This window comes from Podarcis filfolensis, assembly GCF_964270895.1.
Source record: "Podarcis filfolensis genome assembly, chromosome: W".
Classification (NCBI taxonomy): Eukaryota; Metazoa; Chordata; class Lepidosauria; order Squamata; family Lacertidae; genus Podarcis; species Podarcis filfolensis.
This window is the reverse complement of record NC_139619.1, coordinates 38393661-38417550: the sequence shown is the minus strand read 5'-3', so window position 1 is coordinate 38417550 and position 23890 is coordinate 38393661. Positions and strand designations below refer to the sequence as shown.

Sequence of the window (23890 nt, the reverse complement as noted above, 5' to 3'; positions counted from 1 at the left end):
TGCAGCTCCCTCTAACCAGCTGAGCTGCAGTGAGATTTGAGGGAGAATGGGAAGGCGGGTGGGAAGAGAAGTTAAGCTGTTCAGGAAGGGGTTGAATTCCATGGGGATGCTGGCCGTGTGGGGGACCCCAAGCCCTCGCCCCAGAAGATTACAAAAAAGAAGCAGACAAAATCCTACTTACAGATTCACGATGCTGGCCATCTCTTCAGGTGAAATCCCCTCCTGTTTAAACTCAGCTGCTTTAAAATGCTCACACAACACTAACTCTGACCCTTGCCTCTAACCCTATTGCTACTCCTCTCTGTCTAAAACATACAGGAAAATATGTGCACAAAATATACAGATGAAAATGAAATGATAAAGTGAAAGCATTTGTTGAAATACAATAGAGAACTCACGCCTCCCGAGTTGAGGGAGGCCTTGCTTTGCATGCAGGAGATCCCAGGTTCAGTCCAGGATCTCCACCAGACAGGGCTGGGACTGCCCCCTGTTTGAAAACCCTGCAGCGCTGCTGCCAGTCAGTGTAGGAAGTGCTAGGCTAGATTGACTCTGTCAAGTGCAACTTCCTATGAATGCTCCTCTTATACGATTTCTCGAAACACAAGCAAGCTACCTTATCAACGAGTTGTGAGAGTTCATTCATGACTTTTAACAAACAGCAGAAACCATTTTATTATTTCTATGTGAGTACAGAAATCCTGAATATGAAAGGAAGGAAACTTCCTGCCTCTACAATAAAGGCAGCTGCACTGCTAGGTGAGCTGTCCCGATGCCAACTGAAACAGACCCTCCAAAGATTCAAAGGTGAAAAGGGAATTTTGAGCATCTGAGCACAACTGGGCCGTCTTCTGCGTTAACGTGAAGTGCAGGAAGTGATTGCCTTGAGCAGGGGTAGGCAACCGAAGGCCCGGGGGCCGGATGCGGCCCAATCGTCTTCTCAATCCGACAGTCCGGGAATCAATGGTTTTTCCATGAGTAGAATGTGTCCTTTCATTTAAAATGCATCTCTGGGTTCTTGGTGGGGCATAGGAATTCGTTCATTTTCTCTCTCCAAATTATTGTCCGGCCCCCCACATGCTGTGAGGGACGGTGGACCAGCCCACGGCTGAAAAAGGTTGCTGACCCCTGGCCTTGAGCCTCCTCAGGACTGGCGCAGGGGCCGTGCATTTCAGGGTGCCAGCCAAGGCCCCTGCCCCAGTACTGATTGCTGATTCTACTGAGTCCATCAGTATATTGTTGTGAAGTGACCTGGCATTTTTAATGAAGTGCAATATAGGCTTGTCTTACATCTTTAACAACAACAACAACACAGTAAATTGCACAGAAGAATTCCATGTTGCCTGTGGGAGCGGCTGGGTAGACCTCTTTGCAGCTGCATGATCCAGGCATTTGATCTATAAGCAACTGGTCAATCTTCATAATTGGCTCTGGCTTCGTGTAGGAGATGGAACACATTCTTCTATTTCTCACCCCTGTATTCCACCCCCACCCCCCTCCTCCTATACTCGGACGGTGCCGACTACTCATCTCTACAGAGTGAAATGTTTATGAGTCCTGCAGATCTAGTCTCAGACGTCAAACCTCTACCCCAAAGACGGGGGAGCCTGTGACCTTCTAGAGCATACATTTCTTTGGACTGCTATATGCTGAAGTGAACAAATGTTTTGTCTGAAACCCTTGAGAGCTTCTGTGGGCCGCCCTAGAGAGCACTGGGCTAGAGGGATCATGGGGATGACTTGTTCCACAACAGCAGATGGCATGCAGAAATTTAAACTGTAGCAAAGGGAGGTAACCTGTCTAGCTAGCTAGCTAGCTATGTCTTGCTGAAAGTGCATGCACTCCTCTTAGCCAAAGCCCCAATAACTGCAAGCGTTATTGCACACAAACACGCCTGATCTCAACACTGTCTTGGGGGAAACTCCCGATGCTGGAAAATTCATGTGCTCAATTTCTGCACATTGAGACAGGAGCCAAAGAAAGCACACGCAGAGTAGGGGGGCTCATAAAAAAGGTTTCTTTGGGAGGGGGTGGGTTGAGGTTTGCTCCGATGTGAAAGCTAAAGAGCAGGCTTTCACAGAGAAAGGAGCAGAGTGAGGCAGAAACTACTGGGACCCGTGCTTTCCAGGCACGCTGACGGGAGGGATGAGTCCAGCATTGCATTGTTTTGGTCGTATTTCCAGTGACAACTATTTATGACAGAGGTTTACAGAAAATTGATCTAAAACCTCTGCTTGTAAGAGGCTATGGGCATTTGAAGAAGCCCATCATAATCTTTACATGAAATGTATCTTTAGAACACCGGTGGCGTCATGTCCCCATTTGTTGCCTTAGTTTCTCCATCAATGCACCACCCACAATTTGCCATCATATTGGCATCAGGTGTTTTCCAGGCCAGTGAATGTCAGCAACCCCTTCTTCTAAAGCTGCTTCCCCAGTTTCATCCAAAATAGAAAGAAATGCCATTTGGTAGCCCATTGAGAAGCTCTGGGAAGTAATGAAATACATTTCTGAGTTATTTATGGATGCACAAGGTCACCACATCTTTGCTTAAGGTGAATGGAAAGGAACATTTCCCCAGGCGGCACACCACTGTCCCCAAATCTCGTCCGCTGCTTGGTCATTTCAACAGATTGTGTGTCTTAGTAAGATTTTGTACATTTCAGAAAGCTTTCCCTTGCCTACAAATGAACTGCATGATTTTTCAAAAACTTATTAATGCCCCGTGCTTTTACTTCTGGTGTGGTAAAAAATTGCAGAATCTGGCTATCATTTAAAGCAGTGTAAGACGCTGGTTTACGTTTCCCCTCACATTTGGTGACTAGGTAGGGATATGCAGTTTTGTGTTTTGTTTTTGAAGAGTTTCTAATGAGTCCTGCTGCTTCCGAGTTTTATTTTGGGGGTTGTTGTTGTTTTTGTTTACAAAAAGGTAATCCAGTTGTAACCTTTTTCTAGGTACAATTCTGTACATTCTGGTACTACCTGTTCACTCATGGTCCCTCCAAATCCCTTTGTTTCTTTTAGCAATGTGTCCTTGTGTATCTGCATAAGCTTTTCAAAGCCTGCTACCTTTGCTTACAGAATTTCTCCTTAGGGGCGCTTTGAACATGTCCCTTAATACATGTGGATAAAAGGAATTGCCTTTGTTAATTTCAAAAGCCATTTTATTTCTTCCATGGTTTTCCTCTGTTGTTAATTTATTTTGTAAAAGCAAGTGGGGTTTAGTCACCAGAGAGGTTGATTCCGTGGTTTTGCTCAATAGGTCATGGTCATTTCAAGAGCCATAGGGCCTGAGATGGTTCCAGCTCTAATTTACGTGTAAGATTAGGAGTCCAAGAATGTGGAATCAGTACTGCAGAAGGTCAGTTCTGACATACTTCCCCCCTAAATAGTGGGTGAAGTCCTTTTGGAAAGGACTCAAAGGTTTCAAAGTGTCAAGTTTTGCTGTACTGAAGGACTGTCCATATCTAATCTATTAGAACACTGAACCCTCCTCCCCACTCCAGGAATTTTGCTATCCAGTTGCTCATCTCATTTCCATGGAGGACAGTCCAAGAAAGAAAAGTGGGTTTGAATTTGGATAATAAAAGTTTCCAGTCGAGTAGATTTATATATTTTAGTGAAGGTAAGCAACTTAAAATGACCACAGACCCAGTAAAACTCATGACAAAGAGAAGAGAAACAACATTTAAAAGCAGATACAAATAATGAGGCATTATTCTTTTCTCAAGAAGCCAGCAAAATTTCATTTTTCCTGTTTTATTTTAAGCATGCTTTTTATTCAAGTTTTTAACAAACAACAAGGTGGTAAGCTGCTGACTATAGGCAGACTATCCTTTTTCAAGGGCCATTCCAAATGTGTACAATTGATGGCTCCAAAGTAAGCTGCACTCTGTGAGTCCAGAGGGCAACTGGTGCCATTGTCCCTGTTAGCATTTTGTAAGAAAGGGCACCAAGATTTCATCAAGCTGTCTGCCTTGATGAGACTTGCAGTGAGGATCCCTTTGATAAGCCATCGGCAATGCATAAAGGAGGGCAGGTGGCTTGGTGAGCAGGGAAAGTCTTTCAAAGATTTGGACCAGCGATGTGCCTTTGCTTCGGGCAAAGGGTGATGGTGGATGGATCATAGCTACCTAACTCAGCACTGTCTGTACTGATTGGCAGTGGCTCTACAAGGTTCCAGGCAGGTGATGTTTTCAGTTTCACCTGGAGATGTTGGAGACTGTTCTGGGACCTGCATCACCAGCGAGCTCTGGTCCTCCCTTAAGGAGTTCGGCGGCTCAGTGGTCTGACTCTGTGGAAGGCACCATGCTATTCCCCTTTAAATTAGCCATTTCGACAGAAAACATGAGAACTGGAATTTTGCTCTTGAATTGATTTTTGGATCGCCTGCATGCCAAGCACATACTTCTACCACTGGGCCAGCACCCTTCCTCAGTGACTGAGGTCTCATTGCACACAGCCATCCAGCAAGCAAAAAAATGGTATTGTTAGAAGGGCAGAGTGGGGAGCAAGAGATTCAGGGGCTGGTTTTAGACCCACAGTGCTCGGGTTTATTCTGCTGCCTGCTTGACATTGTGCCTCCTTTCCCCCTACCTTTTATTCCTATGAAAGTTTTGTTACGATAATGAAGCAATGCTGCTGCAAAGTCCTAGCTTGAAAAGTAAACATGATGGGAATGTTGGGACTGCCCGTGGGAAAAAGAGGGACAGTCAATTCACAGTGCGAAGCACCGGAATTAGCTCAGAGTGAAATATGAGCTCTTCAATCTATTCCTGTCCGGGATGTACAGGAAGTGTTTGTCACAACACTGCTGGAGTTTGGAGAGAGCAGTCATGTTTTTTGTAACGCTGCAAAGACAGAAATAAAGGCATGTAAATACGTTTCTGTCTATCTCTTTCCCCTGCCGGGGGGTGGGGCAGGAAAGAGGGGTGTGTTCTTCTCACATTTGAGAAGAATCGCCGATCGAGACCTTGCCTGCGCCTGCTGGGGAATGCAGCCAGGGAGGTCAACAGGGAATCAAGCCGGGTGCCTGGGACTGCTGCCAGCTTCTCCTGAGAAGGGCTTGAATTTCCCAACAAGTTTCACAGTGTCGCTGCTTGGGATTCTGGATAATCTATGGTATTTTTCTTTTCAGTTTTTTAAATTAACTTTCCAAATTTTTTTTAAGACAAACAAACAAACAAACAAACAAACATACATCCTAATTGTAATTAAACCAATATTGATAACATTGTTAAGTGACTTCCTCAAATCCCCCTGGTTGAATTTCATTGTATTTCATTTTAACAGTTTTCCAAAATCAATCTTCTCAAAAAAAAAATAAAAAAATTAACTTGATCACTTCACATCTTTCATTCTTTCTAATCTAGCTTGAAACATCTTAATTCCTATCCTTACATATTTAAACCCTAAGCCTATCTCATATTTGCAAGCTTTTCCAATTAGGTTATCTTGACATATTCAGCTAAATATTCTTTGAATTTTGTCCATTCTTCCTGGTACTCCTCCTCCTTCTGGTCGCGGACTCTTCCCGTCAGGTGGGCTAGCCCCGGGATTCTGGAGAATCTATGTGACTAGATGCTTGTAATGTATGCCAGGCAATCTGGCACAATTGGGTAGGGTTGCCATCTGCCGGGATTTGGCCGTTGGAAACAAGTGTCCATCCGGGAAACGCTTGAATGTCCAGGAAAATCCCAAGGTATAGCAATTCTACACATGGGGAGTAGGGACTCAAGCGCAAATCAGAATAAAGCAAAGGCTGCGAAAGTTCAAACAGAAACACACACACAGAGAGACACACACACACACACACACACACACACACACACACACACACACACTATTCCTCAAGATTTGTGTTTAAGACACAGGATCATAGAATTGTGGAGTTGGAAGGGACACCGAGGACCATCTAGTTCCGTTATTCCCAATCAGGGGTCCGTGGCCCCATCCCTTGCCTCCCTCCAACTAATTTTCTCTCATTTTGGCATGGCAATAGCATACATTTTATGGGTGGTCTTGTTGTTTTTAGTATACCTAAAATCCTTTGCTTATTACCCCACATTTTGAACCCGCAGCCCTGAGATTAAGAGTGTCACACTCTACCAACTGAGCCACCCCACTGTAATTATCCCACACCTCCCCTCTTGACGAAGCTGCCTGCAAAGCTGATCTGCCGAGGAAATGTCCTTCTGCAGGCATGGTTTCAATCCAAACAGCAAATACTAGTGGTCAACTCCAAAAGTGCGGTCAACAAACCCTGCTTGCCAAAGAACAATTGAACGCACCCTTGAAGCTCCTTTGCAGCCATGTCTTTACCTTGACACCACGTATGATGCTAGATGTGGGGCCTGCGGGCCTGTCAAGATTCCCCACCTCTGCTCTATCTAGCCAGGCTGATGTTTTCAAATGGGGGTTAAAGCTGTGAAGCTGTTTGGATGCATGACTGGACTTGACTGTGGGCATTTCATTGTGCTGTGTCCCAGAGCCTTAAGGACGGGCTGGCCTAGGAACCTAAGCCACCAGGTATGTAAAAGTGAGGTCCACTCCAGCCAAGAGCGAAAGAAAACCACCAAGCAGCCCTGCTCCCCAACAATGTCCCCCAAAGAGGATACGGATCGTCTCGGGAATGCTGGCGTCCAGGCACTCAGTTATCTCCTGCAGCTCGTCCTGCGTCCCCGGGGTCTGGAAGAGGTCCTCCTGAAGCAGAGTATCACCCATGCGTTCGGAAGGGATGAGGTACATCCTGGATAGCATGAAGAACAATCCCGCCCTGGGGTGCATAATGTGAGGTCGAGGAATGCCACAATGGAGAGAAGCCCATCACCAAGAGAGCTGGCGCAAGGGCTGAGAATTGTATCCCGCCTGCTTTCCACAGTAGCATTCCTACTACCCTTCTCCTGATTTGGGGCAATGGGAGAGTGAAATCATTCCCCGCTTCTTCTAGTGGCCAGTCTCAGAGAGCCGCTTTGCTAGGGAGAGACAGACAATGGTTGGGAACACTTGGGTTCTTCTGAGCTGCTCTAAGGAAGACCATATGCTGAATGTTCCACCCGCTGCCGCTCCACCAAGGTGCCACTATACTCACAGCAGGAGTTTGTAAGAGCGAGTTGGTAGCTAAGATATAAATCAATTGGGGCGTTTGGAACCTGCACACCCCAAAACTGGTACTGGATTCCAGCCCACACCCATCCTTTCAATGGTACCGTCCCCCTCAGCTCACCTGGTGGCAGGCATTCTTGAAGAGGTGGTCCACCAAAAGCCAGATCTCCTTGGCCGCTCAGTGGAGTCATCACCATCCTGGGGTACGATATCCAGAAACTGCTTCTCCTGGAGGTCCAATGACAAGGGGGACTGGCATGAGAGCCTGACAGAATGTGTGCCTGTATGCATTCTTTCCTTGCTCCAGCTGGGTGGACAAGTCTTGCCCTCTGAGGCCACAACTAGGGCTGGGTGATAGCTGGCTTTCAACACGGTGATATATCACTAGCTAAACATTGCAATACACCAATATATCACGATGTCTGAAATAAGATGGAGCTATGTAGAGGCATTGGCTGGCTTCACGGTTTCCCCCGCATTGTGATTTCTGCTGCCCCCTGCAGGAGGGCAGGGGAAAGCTGAACCGGCAGAGTCCACAGGGGCTGCAGGAATCTAGAGAAGCATTGTCTGGCTTCACAGTTTCCCCCCACATGGTATTTTTGCATAGTACACACACACATCATGATTCGCAATATATTGCCAGGTCAGAAATTATGAAACCAGTCTCACTATCTAGACTTCAAGCTGATTTGAAAATATATCTATATTGACGTATCGCCCGGCCCTAGCCACAGCAAGCACCTCAAGGGGGAAAACAAAAAACAAATTGCTCGCACCCCAAATCCAAGCTCCCCCTCCCCCTATTAATATGCAGCTCGTAATCCTCCCACTCCGGATGTGCGGTTCACCCAAAAGCTTACTGAATATGCAGCTGTGGACATGAGGTTTGGCTAACATTTTATTTAAATTGCTGGAACCTGCCCTGGGACCTTAGGGTGAAGGTGAAGGGCAGGAAATAAGTAACAAAAACAGAAACAGAACATGAATGGGCCTTCATAGGTTGATGGGCTGCAGCCCCAGCCAGCATGATGAGATGATGGGGTCACATGTTCACCACCCCTTGTCTAGAGTACGTTGCAGAGGCAGTGGTAGAAACTGAGCAACAGCTGGAGCCCCAGCCCACGACTTTGTTTGGGCAATGCAGCACACAGCAGCTGGTGAACCATGCCTCCTGCCTCCTTCCCATCTTCCTCTCCAGAAATGTTCAGGGTGGTTAGTTCTATCTCAAGCTACCACATTCAAGAGAAAGAGAAAGAGAGGAGGGGGGAGCAAGAGAGCTTTAGGAGCACAGCAGTGGCAAGCAGCCCATCACTAAAAGGAGTTGGCAAGGATGGAGAATTTGATCCCCTCATCCCCAGGGCAGCTGTTGATTAGGACCCAGTTCATCCCCCCTCCCCTCCCCCCTGCCACCAATACTCCCCGCCCCTGTCTTGAGTGAGAGAGAGAGAGAGAGAGAGAGAGAGAGAGAGAGAGAGAGTATTGGTGTGGGGAATGACACATGCTGTATCAGAGTTTTAGTGCAAGAGTAGCTGGTGCATGCTAAAGAACATAGGAGCCTTGCTGGGTTAGATCAGCATTTTGTTCCCACAATGGCCAACCACATGCCCTTGGGAGTCCATAGGGACACGGGGACAAGAGCACTCTGTCCATCATGTTCCCCAGAAACTGGTAATCAAAAGCATGTGGTTTGTGATAATAGTGGCAAGAAATAGCCCTGACCGGTAGCCACTGATAAACATATCCTCCATGATTCTCAATGTCTACAGCTGTCCAAATTGACAGTCACCACTGTCTCCTTGTGGCTAGGATAATACACCCAAGTATATCTGATTTCGAGAGGAGTGACATTTCCCTGAGCCACCCCAAAGCAGCCACTACCGCTTCCCAAATGCCAGTGCTCAGGTGGTAAGAGTAAGCCAGAGTGGCATAGCCTGTGCAGCAGTGGCTGAGCACAGAAACAAGGAGAAAACTGGCTCTTGGGGCCAGAGGGGGCTGGCGCCTGCATCATGAGACTGGGCTTTCTGCCTCCCGTGCTGCCAATCGCAAGCGGACCCAGAGTCAAGCAGCGCAAAATCAGTTACAAGCAGTGCTGGCAAATTCTGGTTTCGTCTCCGTTCTCCTCTGCCGAGTTCTACAAGGGCCACGTTGAGACTAGGGAAGAGAAAAACGCAGAGAGCTAGAGCCACCACCTGGACTGGATTTGAGTCAGAAGACAGGCAGGTGAGGTTGGTAAGGTAGTGCCTGGTTTGCCCTAAGGGACCAGCTGCCACTGCATGGAGCAGCTGCTGATCATTGACAAGGGCAACTCCATTTACGTGCCTTCGAGGCACATGCACACTGCCGCAAAGCTGGAAGGGGCACTTGAAGGGGCAAAAATGTCCCCCCCCACCAAGAGCACAAAAGCGGCAAAGTGGCATGGAAACAGCATCTCGACTCCCTCCCAGGAGCTTTGGCACCGACCTCTCAGGCCTGTGGAGAGTTGGAGCAAGGAGTTTTGCAGGGAGGCTGCTGGTTTTCAAAAGGCCTTTCAAAAGGGCTTCCGGAAGTTTAGAGGGTGTTTGCAGGCTTTTCCAATGCTGTCCCCAATATACGCAATTTCATTTAAACGCACGGTACCTCGGAACGCAACCCCCGTGTAAACGGGGCGTTGCCTGTACCTGATTTGAGCCCACTACAAGAACATCTAGAGGATAGCAAACCAACTGTTACCTTTTCTAGGAAGCTGTCTTCTCCCTGAGATCAGAGGAGGAAGGCAAGAGCAAAAGACAACCAAGGGTGTTAATGGCACATGCCCTGAGAAGAGAAAGAAACAGCCCGTTGGCTGAACAGTATCTGGGCAGATGGCAGGGAAATGCACACGGTTCAGTGGCCCTGAGAAAGGGCAGGTGGGAGGACCAGAACCTGGGATGACTCAGTCAAGGCAAACAAAGGGCATGAACAGCACACAGGAAGCGGATGCACAGCTACAGAAGCTGAAGCTGAATGCAGCGGAGGACCCCCAGCCCCCACATTTCTGAGTGGAAGAGCAGCTGTTTTTCAAGCAGGCAAGCAGAGTGGGAAGGGTAGACATCCAGTACATGAACCTGCCAGGTAAATCAACCCCTTTCCCTACCAGGTCAATAAGTCTGGTGACGGGAACTTCGCCAAGCGGCTGCCTCATCCAGCACAAGGCTTCCAAGGAGGTCCCGAAGCAGCTTGGTAGGTAGCTCCCACTGATGGTGAGGAAATAGTCCTTGCCAGGGTCAAGGTGAAGGACAAAGATAGCCTCAGTCTGATCTTCCTTGCTGACGTACACATCCAGGGAAATGTCCCCCGTCTCACCTAAAACGGGAGGAGGTCAGGTAGATACACTCTTTGGCACAGCCAAGTTGGCTTGTCTGTAAATTAAAAGTGAAGACAGTGAAGAATTGAACAGAAGGACACAATGCGAGCCTGCTGGATCAGGCCAATGGCCCATCTAGTACAGCATCCTGTTCTCACAGGTGTATGGGGGAAACCTTAACTTCAAGAATTAGGAGAAGAAGCGACTCAGTCCCCCCCCCACCCCCACCCCACTTTCCTCTCTAGTCCTCCAAAGCAGCAGCTGCACAGAAGATGGTGACAGGATACTGGGGGGGTAAGAGAAAGTGATCCTAACAAAAGAATATAAAAAGGGAAAGCATTTATTTGTCTCCGAAAGGATTTTTGCGCCCCTAATGTAACTTTCTTTTTTAGTTTACATTTCATTGAGTTTTTAAAAGTTTGGCTAGTTTTATATGTTCCCCAAGATATTTTTGTGCCGCCACAACATAAAAATACGCATTGTTTTAAAAAAGTAATTTTTGGACGGACTGCTCTCACTGGTTCCCTGCGATGCCAAAAGGTGTTTGGGGACCCTCCAGCATTGTTTGGCTTCAATTCATTTGTGTGTGTGTGTGTGTGTGTGTGTGTGTTTGTTTAAAGCTGGCCACACACACTTTTACACTTTGGGCTCCGCTGCTTTGACGTGTGGCCCTTGGAGGCTTGAGCATGGGGCAATGCAGCCCACAAATGTTAAGCCTCCCCTGCTCTACCAAACTCCCAAGGTTTGAGGGAGGAGGGTTGGGAAGAGGAGGAGAAAAGGAAGGCCTTCCCTAGATGACCCTTGGGGTCCCTTTCCAACTCTACAGTTCTCTGATTCCAGAGAGAGACGCGCTGGGCTCCAAGTATCCCTCGCAGGGCTCAGCGCAAAGCCATGGCTTCCAATACTGGCTGTCACTGAGCTTGGGGATAAAGGAGAAGTGGAGGGTGACCTGCCCGTTGTTTGTGATCTGGAACTTCTCCTTCTGCAGCTGCCGGAACTTCACATTCTCAAACGGAAACTGCAGAGCAAAAGGGGGGGGGGGAGAGAGTGCTTGCCTTCAGCAGAGGCAAGGAAATGTGCTCCAGGGGGAAGTTTGTCCTTGGCCCCGGGCCCAGGTCCACGTGGGGCTCTCCAGATATTGCTGCACTTGCCACTGGCCATGTTGGCTGGGGATGATGGGAGTTGTAGTCCAGCATCTGGAGGGCACCACGCTGGCTACCCCTGGAGTCTTTGCCTGCGAGGAAGAGGAAGAGGCTGCCGCTCAGTGGAAGGGCATCGGCCTTGCATGCAAAGGTCCCAGGTTCTATCCCCAGCATCTCCAGGTAGGGCTGGGAGAGATCCCCCGGAAATCCTGGGGAACCGCTCAAGACTGAGCTAGATGGGCCAAGGGCTTCTTTCCCCCCTGGTCTTTTTGCAGCAAATCCTCTTTAAGGGGTTGGAGAGGATCCTATTCATCTTTACCTCCCTCCAGGGAGGGAAGGAATTCGTTCTCCATCCTGTCCATCAACTGAACAATATCCTCAAACACTTTCCGGTACCGTCGGTCAGCCACAACCTTCACTTATGGGGGGGGGGGCAGAGCACATTTGTTGGAGCTATGGACTGAAAGGGGGGGGCATGAGTTAAGAGCAGAAAGGCCTGATGCACCCCCCTGTTCCCAGCCCTGAAAGAGGCAAGTACTGTAACTCTGAGAGCTTCCCCAGGATGGCAGCGGCAGTGACTTCCAGAGCCAATGGGCTTGAAATATACTCAGAGTCGCAAAGTGATTTCATGCTCTTTATTCAGCTCATAGTGGTGAGGAGGAATGAATGAATGAAAGTCCTCTCAAAGTATCTGCTTTATATACATTATTTACACAATGGGCTGCACATGATTGGCTAATTCCGGAATTCTACTGTAAGCCAATCAAGTTGTGGATTCACTTCTATCTGGAGCATGATTGGGTGGTTCCTGCCAACCAATCATACTGCTGCATTGTTCTAGGACCAATCAGACTGCTGCATTCTGAATCCTATTGTTCTAGGACCAATCAGACTGCTGCCTTTTGGATCCTATTGTTCTAGGACCAATCAGACTGCTGCAGTTTGGATCCTATTCAACTCAGTACATAACACCCCTCCCCTCTGAGTTCCAGTCCTGCCCGGGAGGTCGCATTCATAGTCCTCGAGGTACGCCGGTGGCCTACGTGTGCGTTGCGGCCTGGGGTGTTCCCTGGTCCGGGGTTCAGGTTCTGGCTCATGTTCCAAGGATGCTGGCTGTGATGGGCCTGTTTGGTCTGGTGCAACCGGCTCGCTCAGTCGTGGTTCTGGTTCCGGTGTCCTTTCGGCCTCACGGGTCCTCTCTGTATTTACTGATTCTGCCTCTCCTGCTGGCCCCTCCTGCTCTATGGGCCTCACTGCCCCTCTGTTCCCTTGGGACTCCTCTGACCTTTCCTCCTCCTGGTTTTCTCCCGGGAATCGTCGCCGTATCTGGTCGCAGTGGCGGCGCCAGCATTGCCCCCCATCCGTTAGCACCTCGTACGACACGGGACCAGTGACCCTGGTGACTGTGGCGGGTACCCATGCTGGGCCTGCCCCAAAATTCTTTGCGTACACTGAGTCCTGGGCCTCGAAGGTCCAGGGGTTCCTGCCTTCCCCCACCACTACCTCATCCTGAGCTCTATTGGGGTGAAGGCGGTCCAATCTGATTGCAAGGCGCCGACCCATTAGTAGTTCAGCGGGGCTCCGGCCAGTCGTTGAGCTGGGGGTGCTGTGTTGTGCTAGGAGGAATGTGGCAAGGCGGTACTCCCAATCCCCTTGCGTCATGCGGCGAAGGGTGTCCTTGGTGGTCCGCACCATGCGTTCTGCTTGGCCATTGGTGGCAGGGTGGAATGGCGCCGAACGGATGTGGCGGATGGCGTTCTGCGCTGTGAAGGTTTGGAATTCTCCTGACGTAAATGCAGTTCCGTTGTCTGAGACGAGAGTGTCAGGGAGCCCGTGGGTTGCAAACAGCCTGCGTAGTACCCGGATGGCTGCGGACGTAGAAGTGGACGGTACCAGTGCGACTTCCAGCCATTTGGTGTAGGAGTCCACCACTATGAAGAATGTTTTCCCCTGAAAGGGGCCAGCGAAGTCCACATGCAGGCGTGACCATGGTGCTCGGGCGGACTCCCAGGACTGGACTGGGGCCCTTGGGGGATCTGGGCGGGATTCTTGGCAGGCCTGGCAGTGTTTGACCCAGGCCTCTATCTCTCCGTCGATCCCCGGCCACCACACATAACTCCTGGCAAGGGCCTTCATTCTTACTACCCCTGGGTGTGTCTCGTGTAGGGCTGTGAGGACCCTTTTGCGGAGGGGCTGGGGAACAACGACCCTGCTTCCCCATAACAGGCACCCCTTGTGGGCCGACAGTTCATGTTTGCGGGTTGTGTAGCCGGCGAATTCTGGCCCGGGGCTGCTGCTGGGCCATCCCCTCCACACCCAGTCCAGGACCCGGGAGATGACCCTATCTTTCTTGGAATGGTGTGCACCTTCTTGTGCCTGAATGGGGCGGTCGGGAAGCAGCTCCAGGCTCATAACCTCTTGTGCAGGTGCTGGGTCGGGGCCTGTTTCCGGTAGTGGTAGCCTGCTGAGGGCGTCCGCATGGCCCATCGCCTTCCCAGGGTGGTGAATCAGTGCATACTGGTAGCTTGCAAGGAAAATTGACCACCTGAGGACACGAGGAGACAGCACTTGGGGGGTCTGCTTTTCGGGGGCAAACAAGCCAAGCAAGGGCTTGTGGTCAGTCACCACGGTGAAGGGCCGCCCGTACAAGAAATCATGGAATTTTTTTACTCCCTTCACGATTGCCAGACCCTCCTTGTCGATTTGCGAGTAGTTCCGCTCGGTTGCATTGAGTGTCTGGGAAAAGTATGCCACCGGTACCTCTCTTCCATCCAGGAGTTGGTGTCCCAGGACAGCGCCAATGCCATAGGGTGAGGCGTCGCATGCTAGCACCACCGGCAGCCTCTCGTCGAAGTGTGCCAAGACCGAGTTTGAGACAAGCAAGTCCTTGACTGCCTGGAATGCGGCCTCCTGGCGCTGGCCCCACACCCAAGGGGCCCGCTTGTCCAGGAGTCTGTGTAGGGGCTCCGCTACCGCCGCCTTGTGGGGAAGGAAGGAATGGTAAAAGTTCAATAGTCCCAAGAAGGCCTGAAGTTCAGTCTTGTTCTTGGGTGCTGGGGCATCACAAATGGCCCGTACCTTGTCCCCAGTCGGGTGGACCCCTTCTGCGTCCACCATGAATCCCAGAAAGTCCACCTGAGGCACTCCTAGTAGACATTTTTCCCGCTTCACCTTGAGACCCGCCGTCTGGAAACGGTGCAGAACGGTGCGGAGGCGGTCCTCAAACTCCTCTGGTGTGGGCCCGGCAATCAACACATCATCGAAGAAGGGGGTGACGCCAGGAATCCCTTTAAGGAGAGAGTCTATTAGATTCTGGAATATGCCTGGTGCCACGCTGACACCGAATTGCAGCCGCTTTACCCTGAACGCTCCTCTGTGCGTCACAATCGTCTGTGCCTCTGCTGTGGCCTCATCTACTGGCAGTTGTTGATATGCTTGGGCCAAGTCCAGCTTGCCAAAAATTTTCGACCCAGCCAGGGTGGCAAGGACATGGCTGACCACTGGCACTGGGTATGCATGGGCTGTGAGGGCCTTGTTTATGGTACATTTGTAGTCTGCGCAGATGCGGACCGAACCATTAGGCTTGACGGGTGTGACGATTGGGGTTTCCCAGGGGGCATTAGGCACCGGCTCCAGCACTCCTTGCTCCACGAGTCGGTCCAATTCCTCGTCTATACGGGGTTTCAGGGCGCACGGGACCCGGCGGGCCTTGAGCCTGACCGGTCGTACTGCGGGGTCAAGCTGTAGAGCAATGGGGGGGCCCGTATACTGTCCCAATTTCCCATCAAAAACCCCCGGAAATTCCTTGCATATGGCGTCCACGTCCACTTGTAAGCTCGTGTGGTTCACCCCGGTGCCGGCTAGCCCCAGTGGTCCAAACCATGCCAATCCCAGTAAGCTAATGTAGGGGCCCTTGACCACAAGTAAGTCCAGTTGCCGCGTCCGCCCTCGGTATTGCACCCTGAAGGTCCCCACCCCCATTGTGGGGACCTTACGTTTCTGGAAGTCCCGGAGGGTGAATGGGGCCGGCCTGAGTTTGGGACCCCCAGTAGGACACAGTTTCCTTAAGGTCCTTGCCGAGATTATGGATAGAGTTGAACCCGTGTCAAGCTCCATGCGGCATGGGGCCCCCTCTATCTGTACCTCTACATAAATTTTCTCTACTTTGTGGTGGGGCAACTGGTATACCTGGAAGTCCGTGAGCTCCGTCGAGTTGCCTTGGTGTGTTGGGCCCCGGGACCTGGGGCTCTTGGATTGGTCATCTGATGCCTGGCGTCGGGTGGGCCGAGCTCGACACACCCGGGCGATGTGTCCCAATTTTCTGCACTGCCTGCACTCTGCGTTGTGGAAACGGCAGGTCCTCCTCTCGTGACTGTCTCCACAGCTTGCGCAGTTCCCTGCTTCTCGTCGAGGCAGCTGTGGCATGTGGGCTGCTTGAGTGCGCTGCTGTACTCGGTGCACCTCCTCCCTGTTGGATCCTGAGTCGTCGGTGAGGTCTTCGTGGTGGACCCTCGGTTGGGACGGCTGGCTCGGCCGTGCCTCTTGCGTCGACCTCTCGGCAGCTTCCGTTGCCAGGGCCTCCTCCAGAGCAACCTGGAACGTTAGGTCCTTCTTAGCGTAGAGGCGTCGTTGCAGCTTCTCATCCTTCAGGCCACCGACGAGGCGGTCACGAAGCCTGTTCTCCAGCTCTGAGAAGTTGCAGAACTGGGCAGCTTGGCGGAGAGAGGTCACAAACCCAGTTATGGTTTCCCCAGGGGCTTGCCGCTTTGCATAGAAGGCATTTCGACGAGCCACCACAGAGGGCTGTGGCGAAAAGTGCCCCTTCAGCTGTTCCATTATTGTTTTGTATGGAACAGTAGCGACGTCTTCAGGTGCAAGGAGAGCCCGGGCGATTTCAAACGTCTCCTCTCCGCAGATGCTGAAGAATATTGCCCTCTTCTTGGCGTCTTCTTCATCGGTGACCCCTTTGGCTTCTAGGAGGAAGGTGAAACGGGAGGCGTACGCTTCCCAGTCTCCAGATGCTGGGTTGAACGGCGAGAAGCTGCTGTCAGTTGCCATTCTGAGTTCCTTGTGTCCCGGAGCTGAAGCCTGGATACACGGTGCGAGGCAGCGGTGCGGCAGGTGGTGGTGCTGCGGTGCTGTGTGTGGCAGTCAGCTCAGCGGGATCCCATCCTTGTCGCCAGTGAAATATACTCAGAGTCGCAAAGTGATTTCATGCTCTTTATTCAGCTCATAGTGGTGAGGAGGAATGAATGAAAGTCCCCTCAAAGTATCTGCTTTATATACATTATTTACACAATGGGCTGCACATGATTGGCTAATTCCGGAATTCTACTGTAAGCCAATCAAGTTGTGGATTCACTTCTATCTGGAGCATGATTGGGTGGTTCCTGCCAACCAATCATACTGCTGCATTGTTCTAGGACCAATCAGACTGCTGCATTCTGAATCCTATTGTTCTAGGACCAATCAGACTGCTGCCTTTTGGATCCTATTGTTCTAGGACCAATCAGACTGCTGCAGTTTGGATCCTATTCAACTCAGTACATAACAGGGCTGAAGCCAAATGCTCCAAGTCAAGTACCACAGAAGCTCCATTGCATGAATGGAGCCAACGGTTAAGGTATACAGTTCATCCCATGTGGTCTGCCATGCCTGCAGGAGCAGCGTGTACTCAGAAGAGTGGAGAATGGAAGCCTAGGGATTTAACAGAGCCAAAACCTGCCCACTCCTTGCACCGGAAGTCATTGGCCAAGGAGGAGCTCTGTGGAAAGGGGCCTGGTTGTTGGTCAGGGCCTGCCCAGATTCGAGGAGGTGCCACATAGCAGGCAACTAAAAACCCTGAATAGACGATAGCCCTGGCCAGGGCAGGTGTTACCCCTGTGAGGAAGAGGGAGCTGACGGGCTTGTGGTTACTCCTTTTCAATTCCATGTGGCTTCGGTAGCTGAGTTGATTCACGCTGCCTCCTCTCCAGAGGATTGGCTCACACCATGCTGGCACACGGCACTTCCCACTGCAAGGAGACAGTTGGACTGGCTGAGGCAAAACACAAGGCTCACACAGTCCAACTTTGGCTCCACACACGGCCTGTGATCTTGACCACGGTCAAGAGCTGGAGATGATGGGGCTTGGGAGTCCAACTTCTGAAGGGGCGGACCTTGCAGGTGTGCAGGCATTTTGCCTCATGGAGAGAGTTGTCAGGAAATCAAAAGCTGCCATCTACCAGGTCAGAATGAATTTCTGACCTCCCCCAGTTTGGATTCCTACATTGCAGGGGGTTGGACTAGATGACCCTCGTGATCCCTTCCAACCCCACAATTCATTAATTAAGTCTCCTCTGGCTGGCAGCAGCTCTCTGTGGCCCAATCCTTTTTCAGGTGGAGGTGCCTTTCAACTTGAGACTCTGCATACAAAGCATATGGCACACCACCAAATGATGATCCTTCCCCAAAGCAAGGGGCCCCATTATTCTTGTTCAGACACTATTTTTTCAGTGATCCAAAAGACCCTTTCTGGCACCTGAAATGCTGCCCAAACGAGCCTGCCGTTTTCCGGCTTCGTCACTACATGTTCCGCCTGTCCTTTTGATTTCCCCATTACCACAGCAAGAGCACTGAAACTAGCAGGCCTAGGTGGCTTCTGACAGTTGTCAAGAACCACAAGAATATGCCAAATCATGGATGGTGAGGCTCAATGGCTACTAGCCATAATGGCCACAGAACATACTCCACCAAGAGAAGCAGTATGGCTTGGAGGAGGGGAGCGTGCTGTTGCACCCAGGTCCTGTTTGTGGGCTCCCCAAGAGGCATCTCATTGGCCAATGTGAGAACAGGATGCTGGGCCAGATGGACCAATGGCCTGATCCAGCAGGGCTGCTCTCATGCTCTTATGAGAGAGCACCAAGTCTAATTCCCAGACTTCCTTGACACAAAGAGGATTCTCATTCAGCCTGTTGCACCTTTCAAGGAACTGCAACACCGCTTATACACACCACGAAAGAGAGGATGCTGGTTATCAGGACAAATGTGGGGGAAAGGAGCCAAAACATTTCCAGAGCAGGGATGGCTTGAGGAAGACAACATATCACAGCCTTGCATTTCACAACTCGCCTAGCAGCGTTTGGCAACCCGGAATTCCATGCAAGCAAAGTGAGCAGGTGAAGGAGAGCTGGATCTCTCTCTTCCTCCGTGGCTTGGTGTCCATTCCGGCTGCAGAGGAAAGGAAGTCCGTCCAGCCCTCAACTCTAGCCCTCCTCCAACAGCTTGCTTAGCAGAAAGCCATGTTTAAAATATATTTTTTACTAGCCTGCTCAGGAGGATGGAAAAGCAGGACACTACTAGCATCTCGGCAGACTAGGAAAAACAAACAAGCCTTGCAGAAGAATGTTTGAGAGGACTTACTTACAAAGGCTCAACTATCAAGCAGGATCTGTTTTAGAGTCAAATTTGTACGTAGGGATGAACTTGATCTCTCCCTCTGTGAAATCAGCAAAAGCTGTCTTTTGGGTACGCTGAATGTTTAGCTAAAGCCAAAAAGAAATCGCTTATCAGCAGAGAAGCAAAAGACCCCCTGTTGCCTGACAATGGAGTCTATTAACAGCCACTGTTGTGCTGGAAGACCAAGGTGAAGTACTAGTAGGTTAAAGGTAAAGGTAAACGTAAAGGGACCCCTGGTTGGACAGTGTTCTCAAAGCTACAAACATGAGTCTGACCAAACTGCGGGAGGCAGTGGAAGACAGGAGTGCCTGGCGTGCTCTGGTCCATGGGGTCACGAAGAGGCAGAAATGACTAAACGACTAAACAACAACAACAAAGGGACCCCTGACCATTGGGTCCAGTTGTGACCGACTCTGGGGTTGCGGCGCTCATCTCGCTTTATTGGCCAAGGGAGCCGGCGTACAGCTTCCGGGTCATGTGGCCAGCATGACTAAGCCGCTTCTGGTGAACCAGAGCAGCACACAGAAACGGTGTTTACCTTCCCGCCAGAGTTTACCTATTTATCTACTTGCACTTAGACGTGCTTTCGAACTGCTAGGTTGGCAGGAACAGGGACAGAGCAAGGGAAGCTCACCCCATCGCGGGGATTCGAACTGCCGACCTTCTGATCGTCAAGCCCTAGGCTCTGTGGTTTAACCCACAGCGCCACCCGCGTCCCTACTAGTAGGTTAGCCAAGTGCAAAAAAAGGGGTATACCTGCTGAAATCCTATCTTATACACAATTATTAAAGGTACAGGATGCTTGTGCATTTTTGCCCCATGTCATCTTAAATTACTTTGCTGCATCACACGACAGGAAAATCCTCTAACTCAGGAGCAGCAGACACGTGGCCCTCACAATGCTGCAGAACTACAATTCCCATCATCCCTGATTACTGGCCATGATGGCTGGAGCCAACAGGAACTGCAGCTCAGTAACATCTGGCAGACCACAGGTTAGCCATACCTACAATATGCAATGTTATATGTACCAATAATCCATACAAACTGTTAACAACCACCAGAATACACCCCGACACTATGAGCAACTGCAAAACCATGATACCCAGCTCTACCTCTCTTTCAAATCAGAACCAGTGAAGGCAGTGAAGGTCCTGTGTGAGTGCGTGGAGGCGGTTGGAGGATGGATGGCGGCTAATGGATTGAAGTTGAATCCTGACAAGACAGAAGTACTGTTTTTGGGGGACAGGGGGCGGGCTGGTGTGGAGGACTCCCTGGTCCTGAATAGGTTAACGGTGCCCCCTGAAGGACCAGGTGCGCAGCCTGGGAGTCATTTTGGACTCACAGCTGTCCATGGAGGCGCAGGTCAATTCTGTATCCAGGGCAGCTGTCTACCAACTCCACCTGGTACGCAGGCTGAGACCCTACCTGCCCGCGGACTGTCTCACCAGAGTGGTGCATGCTCTAGTTATCTCGTGCTTGGACTACTGCAATGCGCTCTACGTGGGGCTACCTTTGAAGGTGACTCGGAACTACAACTAATCCAGAATCCGGCAGCTAGACTGGTGACTGGGGGCGGCCGCCGAGACCACATAACACTGGTCTTGAAAGACCTACATTGGCTCCCAGTACGTTTCCGAGCACAATTCAAAGTGCTGGTGTTGACCTTTAAAGCCCTAAACGGCCTCGGCCCAGTATACCTGAAGGAGCGTCTCCACCCCCATCGTTTTGCCCGGACGCTGAGGTCCAGCGCCGAGGGCCTTCTGGCGGTTCCCTCATTGCGAGAAGCAAAGCTACAGGGAACCAGGCAGAGGGCCTTCTCGGTAGTGGCGCCCGCCCTGTGGAACGCCCTCCCATCAGATGTAAAAGTGATAAATAACTACCTGACATTCAGAAGACATCTTAAGGCAGCCCTGTTCAGGGAAGCTTTTAATCTGTCATATTTTTGTGTATTTTTGGTTTCTATGGAAGCCACCCAGAGTGGCTGGGGAAACCCAGCCAGATGGGCGGGTTACAAATAATAAATTATTATTATATTATTATTATTATTATTTTGCATCCTACGTTGGCTCCCAGGACGTTTCTGAGCACAATTCTGAGTGTTGGTGCCAACCTTTAAAGCCCTAAATGGCCTCAGCCCTGAAAGAGTGTCTCCATCCCCATTCTTCAGCCCAGGCATCAGGGTCCAGCACCGAGGGCCTTCTGGCGGTTTCCTCACTGTGAGAAGTGAAGTTACAGGGAACCAGGCAGAGGGCCTTCTGAGTAGTGGCACCTGCCCTGTGGGACACCCTCCCGTCAGATGTCAAGGAGATAAGTAACTATACAGCCTTTAGGGAAGTTTTTAATGTTTTATGATGGTTTTGCATATGTTGGAAGTCTGAGGCTGCCCCCCCTTGCCTTCCTTGCAGCATCCTTCTCAAAGGGCTAAGGCATGACTACGCTCACAGAGTTTAAATCCACCATAAGGTGCAGCAATCAGGCCTCTGTTTCAACACAAAATACCAATGATCCTTATGCCAAGTGGGAGAAAGGTCGTCAACATGATGAACACACAAACCTTGGAGAGAAAAATGTAAAACAAAAAGCACCAGCAATTTAATTGGACTTAATGGAAGTCTCTGCTGATAAGAACATGTGAGCAACGCAGATTTTCCAGACAGATGCAAAACCTAGAGCTGGGGCTGATGGGAGTCCAACAACATCTGGAGCGTGTGCTGAGCTAGGAAAGCCCTCTAACTGGGAAATGCAGAGCAGTCCTACTTATTCCAAGGCAATCCTCCAACTTAATTGGGACTTGCTTCTAATTCAGGTTGCACAAACCTGCAACCTTAAAAAGCATTTGTAGAAGTCGCAGTCATCCTATGTTCTTTGCTCCTAACTGCCTGAAAGTGGCTTCTCTAGCCTAGGCTGGGGTATCCCAGACAAAGGAAATAAACAGGGCAATATCCTAAACCACCACATATAACACAAAGATGTCTCTCACCTGGTCGTAGGTCAGAAGTCTCTGAAGCTCATTTTTAGTGATCAGATGACAATGCTGGAAAAAAGCAAAGCAACCACAGCTACAGGCTAGCTCACGGGGTCGGGGGGCGGGGGGCAGCCTGCTGCCACTTCCTGCAATATGTAGTAAGACTGATAACTAGGATTGGGCAGTATGATCATATTAGGCTAGTGCTCTGTGAACTAGACTGGCTCTTGAACTGCTTCCAGGCCCAATTCAGAGCATCCCATTTGGCATTTCAAGTGTTTCAAGGTTTGGGAAAAGGGTACCAGAAGAAGGCCCACTTATGTTTGCACTGCCTCTCCACTGACTAGAATCCCTTTCCCAGGGAACTCCTGCTCTTTCAAGCATGGCAGGGCCTTTTCAGTCATGGCACCCAACCTTTCAGAATAATCTCCCAAAGAGGTTCACCTGGCCCCTGCTTTGATGTCCTTTCAGCAAAGACTTTTAGAATTTCCCCTGGTTCGTTAATTCATGGGCTTGTGGCCCTCCAAACCCTGCTGTAGTACACAGGAACATAGGAAGCTACCTTATATTGAGGCAGACCATTGACCCATCAAGCTCAGGACTGACTACATGGACTGGCAGCAGCTTTCAGGCAGAGATCATGCCCAGCCCGATCTGCACACACTGGTGACTGAGCCTGGAACCTTCTCCATGCAAAATGGCTGCTCTGCTTTCGCGTTACTGCCCTTAACAAACTGCAACTCCCACCCCGATCACTGGAGAAGTTGCCCACATTTGCTATAATCTAATCTAATACATCTCTGCCACTCGCTTTATGCTGCTCTCTACTGGCTGCTCTAGTAGAAACATTAGTGGTGCAGCTGCAGCAGCAGGGATCGCCGACACTGCACCCTCCTGGTGTTGCTGAAGTGGAACTCTCATGAGCCCCAGTCAGCAAGGCCAATTCTTAGCAATTATGGGAATTTTGGTCTATCAACATTTGGAGAGCACTATTCTACCTGCCATAAAGAAGGCTGATCACCGAAGAATTGATGCTTTTGAATTCTGGTGCCGGAGGAGACTCTTGAGAGTCCCATGGACTGCAAGAAGATCAAACCTCTCCATTCTGAAGGAAATCAGCCCTGAGTGCTCACTGGAAGGACAGATCGTGAAGGTGAGGCTCCAAGACTTGGGCCACCTCATGAGAAGAGAAGACTGAAAAGACCCTGATGTTGGGAAAGATGGAGGGCACAAGGAGAAGGGGACGACAGAGGACAAGATGGTTGGACCGTGTTCTCGAAGCTACCAGCATGAGTTTGACCAAACTGCGGGAGGCAGAGGAAGACAGGAGTGCCTGGCGTGCTCTGGTTCAGGGGGTCACGAAGAGGGAGACATGACTAAACAACTAAACAACAACAAATGCTGCCTACCCTGAGCTACACACAGGCAGGAAAGTTACAGAAACATGACTCAGTTTGCTTCTCCAGATAGCGGAGACCAACAAGTTATATCAGCCAAGGCTCTCTCCCTCCAAGCCCTCAAAACGCACTCGTTTTCATGATTGTCAGCTGTGGCAGACCCTGGTCAGGGGGCAGGAAGCTCATCTGGGCACAGATATCCTTGTAATCCTGGTTTCGGCGCTCAGAATCTTCCACGTGGGCAGCAAGGTGGGAATTGACCATGCAGAAGCTGGTATTGTTGCAGACAAACCTCACGGCCACACACCCCTTGTTACCCTGCAGGGACGGAGCAAAGATGGCTGTCAGGGAACTGTCATCGGAAGAACCGGTGGTGCAAGGGCTCCCAGAGGTTGAGAGAGACTTATCAGCGGAGGAGGGAACCAGCAGGGGGCGAGAAAGAGCTCCAAGGGAAAGCGAGTCAGAAGAATGGCTCAGAGACAATTCCAGCGAGAACAGCGAGGAGGTTTCAGGACCTCCTATA

The 23890-nt window shown here is 50.4% G+C and overlaps 1 long non-coding RNA gene and 1 pseudogene across 2 annotated transcripts in view; one reads left to right on the top strand and one right to left on the bottom strand.

Moving 5' to 3' along the window:
• The window catches only part of LOC310753811 (inositol polyphosphate 5-phosphatase OCRL-like), an 863084-nt pseudogene that overhangs the window by 325169 nt on the left and 514025 nt on the right, over positions 1-23890 (top strand). The window lies entirely within an intron of this gene.
• Positions 7274-10338, bottom strand: LOC310753917. Its single transcript, XR_014543508.1, has 3 exons — positions 10214-10338; positions 9811-9834; positions 7274-7329 (listed from the first exon to the last, which is right to left on the bottom strand). It is a non-coding gene; the product is annotated as an uncharacterized lncRNA (long non-coding RNA).